Here is an 8,106-nt window from a genome sequence, read left to right as displayed (position 1 = left end):
CCTAGACATCCAAAACCCTGAGCTCAGGAATCTCCAGAAGTGAACATTGCTCACAGTTGTTCCACATGAAAATATGCCGCCTCCAAAGCTTTCTTCATTGCAGCAATATAATTCTGGGGTAATATATGTTGTTTTGTTCAACACTGGGAGTCGGAAATCCATGCTGATCTGTTTGACATCAACCAGATATCTGCCATTCATCCCCAGTTTTACCTCCTGCTGCAGCTTTGGCCCTAAGAGAGCTGCAGAGAGCTGTGACTACAGCAATGGTTGGGGAGCTATTTTCACTCTCAGGGCTGCATTCCCTTCTGGGCAACCTTCCAGGGGCCACATGCCAGTGGTGGGTGGGGCCAGAGGTAAAATTGGGTGAAGCAACCAATGTCCATTTCACCTTTGTGCAGTGGGCTAGTTTCTGCACGCACTCTCACACATCTTTCCACAAATTCAGCTAGATCCCGGTTTCCCAAATTTGGGTCCCCAGCGGTTTTTGGACTCCCATCATCGCTAGCTAGGAGCCGTGGTCAGGGATGATGGGAACTGTAGTACAAAAACAGCTGGAGAACTAAGTTTGGGAAACACTAATCTAGATAAACAAGAGGCATCGTCAGAGTTCAAAGACACATAGGAACCAAGCAAAAGACTTTGAGGAGAGTGTGAAGGAGGACTTGTGAGTTGGGGTCCAGCTAGGAAGCTGGGTGAGGTGTGGGAAGAGTCCCAAGGGCCACCTTGGGAGGTTTAGAGGGCCGCATTTGGTCTGTAAGCCTGAGGATCCTCAGCCCCGGGGCTACAAGATTAGGACCAGAAGATCCCCTGTCCTACTTACAACATTCGTTTGATGTCACTCTGTATTATTTTTCTGTTCTTTTTTATTTTTATTTTTAAACTTTTACAAAGCCTTAGGAACAAAGCTGAAGACATGACCTTGGGAGAGTGGCAATGGTTTATCTCTCACACTTTCAAGATTTATCTACATTGCCCACAGCGGCTCTCAAAGCAGCTTACAAAACATTCTCACAAGACAATTGCATCCAAGGAGAGGAGGATGAGCGGAGCTCACAAGTACAGACATTAAGGCACCTGATTATGTAGTGCACACGGCCTTCCAAGTCACATGCTGGCGACGAGGCTGATCACGAATCTTTAAAGCAAATTTGTCCATCTAGCATATATTTTCACCGAAAGCACAACCAGCTTCTATGCATTGAAAACATGCTACAGCAGCCTTAATGAACACTGGGGCCGACAAAACAAAGCAAAGGGCTGCTGCCCATTGGGGCTGATAGGGTGGGCGGCAGGGAGTTGAACAGCAGGGGGCACCAGAGGCAACGACAGGCAGAGCCACAGCTAATGCGAGGCAGAGCCAACTAATTCTAGTTTTGCCTGCTCCATCCTCCCCATACAAGAGCAATGCTGAGGTTAATAGGGGAGAGAGCCAATAATAAACCCAACCCCCTTGGCTGGATGTAAGTAGCAAGGCAGGCAGGTGGGTACTGGCCAAGGGCAGACTATGGTTAGGGGGGGCACTGCTTCACTCACACCAATGGAGCAGTCGCCACTGAAACAAAGTCCTGCGTAACGGGGCAAGAGAGCATCAATTTGTGGTATGAGATTTCAGGTGACGGGCAGCTGCATGTCCCAGCTTTTGCCTGTGAAATACTGGAGAACCTGAATGGGAGATCAATGGGGAGCTTTGGCAGAAGGACTGGGAACAGCCCAGGAGAAAACGAGGAAGACTGGTAGTCCAAAGAAAGAAATCTGAAATGGGAAGGAAATTGGGCGGGAGGGGGGGGGATCAGTTTTCCTCTTCCTATTTTGGTTTGGGATCTTTGTGTTATTGTGCAGCTGGATCACACACAGTACCCATCTCTTGATGTGCAAAGCCCCCCCCCACTAAATCTACCAGAAAGAACATTCATATCACCTGATATCACCTCAAATGCAGTCCTTTGCAGTTCACATCTTCTGTTGGTCCTTGAGTGAAGCGCATAGACATTTAATGGTGTGTGTGAACCAGCCTGTAGCACATCTCTTTTTTCCTTTTTGGGGGGACTGATTCAAAAGGGCATGACATCAGAGGAGAATTTCTCTGTGTGTGAGGGTAGGATGGAGAGAAGGGGAGATCTTTTAGGATATGCACGCCGTGTCACACATCTTCAAGGGTTTTGTAGCTCATAACTTCTTGCCTTAAACATAATGACAGTTAAGATGATATACAGACATATGAATGTGAGCCCTGCCCCGACTGCCAGGTGCGACAAGAGCTGCGCTGTCCGGGAATGCTGCCGAGCGACTGTTCCGTTTCCAACAAGGTTGGCATCGCGAGTCTGGGGAAGAAGAGAGAAAACCCATGAAAAAAATGCAACTAGAGACCTTGTCCGGAATGCAGGAATGGCTGGTAGCTAGCAAACAATCCTTTTGTCTCAGGCTGTGAGGCACTAACCAATAGCCAACAAATTATCTTTGTGATTATATGAACTTGCTGTTCCAAAACATATCTTTTGTAATGTTTCCATAAACCTGTAGGCTGGTTTATCGGGTTCCCATATTTCAAAAAAGGATACCCCCCCAAAATTGTTGAGCCTTTTAAAGGAAATAAATGTGACTGACTTACCTAAGATCCCAGGACAAAGCTCTGTATTTCGGAAATCCCCACCCCACCCCACGGGACATCAATTCTGCCTTTGAAATCCTGGTAATGTCCAAACAACTGGCAGCCCTGGTTTATATGTATTCTTTTAGAATTAGTTAGCTTAATCATAGTTACTATCTCGATCCATTCAGATTGCAGTAGCAGATCTGCTTCCCTCACAGTTTTTAGCTGTTATAATCTTAGCAGCAGTTATAAGGTGGAACACTATTTCTTGATCGTTTCCCAGAATAGCATCATTTAGATAACCAAGCGGGGATGTTTTAGGTTCCAAGGGCATATGATATCCTAATGTATCAGAGATGGATATGGACATGCATGGATTTCCAGAATATTTCTATCTGAGAACAATTCCAAAAGATATGTATGTGATCTCCTTCATTTAATCTACATCTCCAACAAGAGATGTTGGAGATGTTTTAAACTGTTCTTAGCATTGTGCTTTCATTGTTGTAACCCATTCCAAGACCTTAGGGTGAAGAGCACATAATAAAATAAATTATAGTTGTAGTCAGTGCCGGATTTACGTATAAGCTAAACAGAGCCTCTGGCAGTCACTATTGGGAATACTGAGCTGGATAAATCAATGGTCTGATTTGGACAAGGCAGTTTCCTATGTTCCTAACCAGATGGTTTAAGACTGGAACCTAGCAGAGCACAACAAGACTCAGAGCTTGGGCTGTATGCTTTGACTGAGTCTCAGAATTGGACACTCCTTTGGGTTTCTGCAAACACAGTCTGCACACTCATGAGATCTATTCATCAGCAATTTGGACATTATTGACTTATTCAGAGTAACGATGTGTTGTAAACAAAATCTGCCCTTCTTTCCTTATGGGGTACCCAAGAGCTTGTATAGAGTCCTTAAGTGAGTTCCCTATCGGTAGGAGAAAATAACAGAGGCCAACCAAAGAATATTGAGAAACAAAGCAGCTAGTAAGCCTGATCTTTATTAAAGCTGTTGCAACAGGGTGCTCCCCTCACACGCAGGAAAGGAGGAGGACCCAGAACAAAGGTGTGCCTGCCCTTATATAGACATTTTAAGTTCTCTGCCCTGGAGCTCAAGACCACCCCTCCATACATCATACCTACATCACAGAAGGGGTGTAACCTAAGACCACCCCCCACAAAACTTCATGCCTACATCACAGAAAAGGCGGTCTACAGCAGAAATTTGAATGTTGTTGTTTTTCCTGTCTGCCTTATCTGATTGCCTTTCCTGGTAGTCTGCCCATTCCTTTGAGATGGTGATTACCCAATTCCTGAGACAATGGAGAGGCTCCCTCACCCCCTCCCTCCTCGCAGAGAAAACATTTGGTCAGTTTGGGAGTCAAAATGGTTTCTGGTCGGTCTTCCTGTGCTGCTCCAGACATGTGGTCTACATATCTATGTACGTGCTTGGTTGGTACATTTATGAACATTTATTATATATATAAGACCTTAATTTTTTTTATTACATGATGTATGGATTATCTAATTAATTAATCCTCCCCCGAGTCTGCTGTGCCTTTTATTCTCCAAGTATGACATCAGCCCACTTTTCCAGTTGTAAATGGGGTTACTGAGGTTTGCCAGTTATATAAAAAAAGCTCCTGACTTTGCTTGGCCGGATAATCTGAAGAGGCAACTCCTCCCCCTCCCCCAAGTCACATCAGTTTGAACCGGCTGAGATTTATGCTGCCACAGACTTGGTTGCACCATCAGCCACAAGCTTATCTGGATCGCCACAATGATCAAACATACCCATCAGTTGTGCAACAATGCTACTGCTAGTAATATCAGTCAAGGCGCTATGCTTCTACAACCAGTGTTGATTTACCAGTTCAAACAGGCCATCTGCTAACTGTTTCCAAGGACTATCAAGGTAAGGGTCTTGTGATTAAAAGTTCCTTCCATTGTGTCGATCTATTTGCTCTGCAGTGCAGCATAGGTTAAGATTTTGTTCTTCCTATCAGTTGCAATAAAAAGGGTTGTGCGCTCATCTCACTTAAGAGGCCGGGAGCCAGCGCTGTCCGGAGACGTGGCCAGCGTGACAAAGCTGCTCTGGCGAGCCAGCACCAGCACCAGCACCAGCGCAGCACACGGAAACACCGTTTACCTTCCCGCTATAAAGCGGTACCTATTTATCTACAGTGGTGCCTCGCAAGACGAAATTAATCCGTTCCGTGAGTCTCTTTGTCTAGCGTTTTTTTCGTCTTGCGAAGCAACCCTATTAGCGGCTTAGCGGATTAGCGCTATTAGCGGTTTAGTGGCTATTAAAGGCTTAGCGGCTATTAAAGGATTAGCGGATTAGCAGCTAAAAGGCTATTAGCGGCTTAGGGGCTTAGAAAAAGGGGGGGAAGCAAAAAAAAATCGGAACACTCGCAAGACGTTTTCGTCTTGCAAAGCAAGCCCATAGGGAAAATCGTCTTGCGAAGCAGCTCAAAAATGGAAAACCCTTTCGTCTAGCGGGTTTTCCGTCTTGCGAGGCATTCGTCTTGCGGGGCACCACTGTACTTGCACTTAGGGGTGCTTTCAAACTGCTAGGTGGGCAGGAGCTGGGACCGAAAGACGGGAGCTCACCCCGCCGTGGGGATTCGAACCGCCGACCATACGATTGGCAAGTCCTAGGCACTGAGGTTTTACCCACAGCGCCACCCGCGTCCCATCAGTTGCAATACCCAGCCGCTATTCCTTTGAACCCCAGTAGGGCAACACAGACACCCACATATTAAGTGATAATGTTCCACAGTCTGCATTAGGTTATTTGGTGGTGGCAGCAGCAGCAGCAGCAGCAGTAGCAGCAGTAGCAGCAGTAGCAGCAGTAGCAGCAGTAGCAGCAGTAGCAGCAGTAGCAGCAGTAGCAGTAGCAGTAGTAGTAATAATACCACACCCATCTGGCTGGACTGCTCCAGCCAACACATATAAAAACATAATAAAAACGCCAAACATTAAAAACCTGCTGATACAGGACTTCTTTCAGATGTCTTACGGATCATCTATAACATGATGCTAAGTGGAGAACCAACCAGCCGCTGCTGCAAAGATGGAAGGAAGGGGTGCAATTCTTGTAACTGTTTTGAAAGGATATTCAGGTTGTGCAATGCACAGCAGCTGCAATCCACCATTCCACCACCACTTGGGGAAATGGGCATCTGATTCGACCGGCTGATTCCCAGCTGCAGTAAACGACTCCATCCATATTGGCAAAACTCAGGCAAAGCTACCACCCAAAAGAACGCTTAGATGTTAGAATTTAGTGGTGGCCCAGCCTAAATTTGGAAGGAAGCTCAAGTTCATTGCTCTTCAACCTTAGGTGCCCATATATTGGTGGATTACAGTTCCCATCATCCTTGACCATTGACTAAGCTGGCTGCGGTTGATGGGAGTTGTAGTCCAACGACATCTGGGGACCCAAGGTTGAAGACTACTGCGGTCTAGTCCACGAAAATGGATGCCACCAACCCAAACCCACATGTTCATCTTTAAGTTGCCAGGAGACTCTCTTTCTGATTTCCTGCCCCTCCAGAAGCTACTCTGGAAGAGTAAACATGCACCTTCGCAAGCCTGCTCTGTCTGCAAATACCACCCACTCTGTGCCTTATAGTGCTTTCGCCTTCATTGACTCCCTAGCCTGTAGCACATCACAACAGTCCTTGACATTGTGGGGAAAGGGCTCATAGTGAAAGCCACAAGCTTCGACTCTTCCACCCAGAGTGCCAGTTTTGGCCCAACCAGTGCAAGCCCTGAAGTCTCCTAATACACAGTTCTCAAGAGGTAAAAGTTAAGTGGGGCATGCCATCTCTGCCCCCTTGTATTCTAGCACTGCATAATGCCCTCCCACATTCACTTTCCCTCTCTTGTTTCTCACCTTTATAGAGAAAATCAAGGCAGCGACGCCCAGAGGTAGGCAGCAGCACAGCATGGTGAAGATAGAGTAGTACAGGTGATCGGGCTCATTGGTAGGCTGAGGAGGCACAATGAAGATGGCCTGCGGGGTTTGATCTGGACCTTGGTAGCCTCCTGAATCTGGAGGGCCATAATAAGCTTGGTAAAGAGGTGGCATAGAGGGAGCTGACCCATAGCCCGGGGCAGGTGGAGGCTGACCAGGAGGTGCCAGCGGATCAGCCTCTGACTCAAAGGGCTGGTTTTCAGAGAAAGGTGGTGGAGCCTGAGGGTCAGGCCAGTTGCTGGACTTCTTCTCATAGTTTGGGTCACTCATTTTGCCAGTCTATTGCCCTCTTTCCCCTCCAGCTCTTCCCAGTTCTCCAAGTACAGTTTCTCTGCCTTTCTCAGTTGTTCACGTTCCTCCTTGCTGGCCACCCCGACTTGCTGCTGGGTATCTTCTTCTCACCTCCTCCAATCCTCTCTGTGCCTTTTGCCTTCCTCCTCTCGTGGCACCCAACCAATCCCTCTGAAGCTTCTCTATGGCTGGACGCTTGCCTTATAATGCTGGTTGGTCTGCCCGTCTGCTTAATGAACGATTTACTGATTGCCCTGGCTCTCGGACAGGATGACTTCATGGTGTCTCGGAGCCTAGGCGGATGTGTGGGTGGAATAAGGCAGAGAACAAGCAACCCAGACAGGCAGAGAGACAGACTCACGTACTGTGATATGGGTGAAGACTTATTGAAGTAGGGCACTGTGAACGGATGGGCTCCTTCATACATAGATACAAACACACTCTTCCCCATTTTACAGCTGAAAATAAGAACAGGAATCTATTCCTTGAACTCCTTCAGGTGTTTCTTGAGCATTCATCCTGATTGGGTTATGCAAAGGTTAGTCTATGAGTATTTGTCTTGATTTGTTTGCGGGAAGATTGGACAGCAGTGTGCAGTGATGCTGATTTGCTTGCAAAGTGGTTATGCATCTCCCCGTTGATCATTTATTCCCTGGGTAAAACCACTCTTTAGGGCTCAAGGAGAGCACACAGCAAATTCAGGTTTTCTTGCATTGACGTTTGCTCTGATTTAGCGCTTAAGAGGGGGGTTTTGTCTGAAAAGGACGGTGGCAAGGGGGAAGACTGCTCAGAGCTTGCTTTCCAGGCACAGGACAAGTGGAAGCATGGATGAACTCCATAGCTAACAGCCAGAGCCAGTCCTGCTAAGTAGCATTACCACCATCTGAAAGAGGGAATTGTGTGGCCACATTGACAACTGAAGATGCATCTAGGAAGAGGGTGGTGGCAGCTTTTCCCCACCTCAACTGGCTGGAAGTCACAACATCCTAGGAAGAACAATATACTGGTGTTGGGGGCAGGGGCAGATGAAGGCGGGTGCAGTGGGGGTGGTCTGCACCGGGTGCCTTTACTAAGGGGAGTGACATTTGGCGCACTTTGTTGTTGTTTAGTCATTTAGTTGTGTCCGACTCTTTGTGACCCATGGACCAGAGTATGCCAGGTACTCCTGTCTTTCACTGCCTCCCGTAGTTTGGTCAAACTCATGTTCGTAGCTTCGAGAACACTGTCCAACCATCTC

At 47.2% G+C, this 8,106-nt stretch overlaps 1 long non-coding RNA gene across 1 annotated transcript; it reads right to left on the bottom strand.

Annotated features, from left to right (window-relative positions):
* Positions 1–2,046: 2,046 nt before the first annotated feature.
* Positions 2,047–7,027, bottom strand: LOC309537419. Its single transcript, XR_014221909.1, has 2 exons — positions 6,498–7,027; positions 2,047–2,324 (listed from the first exon to the last, which is right to left on the bottom strand). It is a non-coding gene; the product is annotated as an uncharacterized lncRNA (long non-coding RNA).
* Positions 7,028–8,106: the final 1,079 nt, after the last annotated feature.

The sequence above is a fragment of the Podarcis vaucheri genome (assembly GCF_965113315.1).
Source record: "Podarcis vaucheri genome assembly, chromosome: 7".
In the NCBI taxonomy this organism is placed as follows: Eukaryota; Metazoa; Chordata; class Lepidosauria; order Squamata; family Lacertidae; genus Podarcis; species Podarcis vaucheri.
This window is presented reverse-complemented; position numbering and strand designations above follow the sequence as displayed.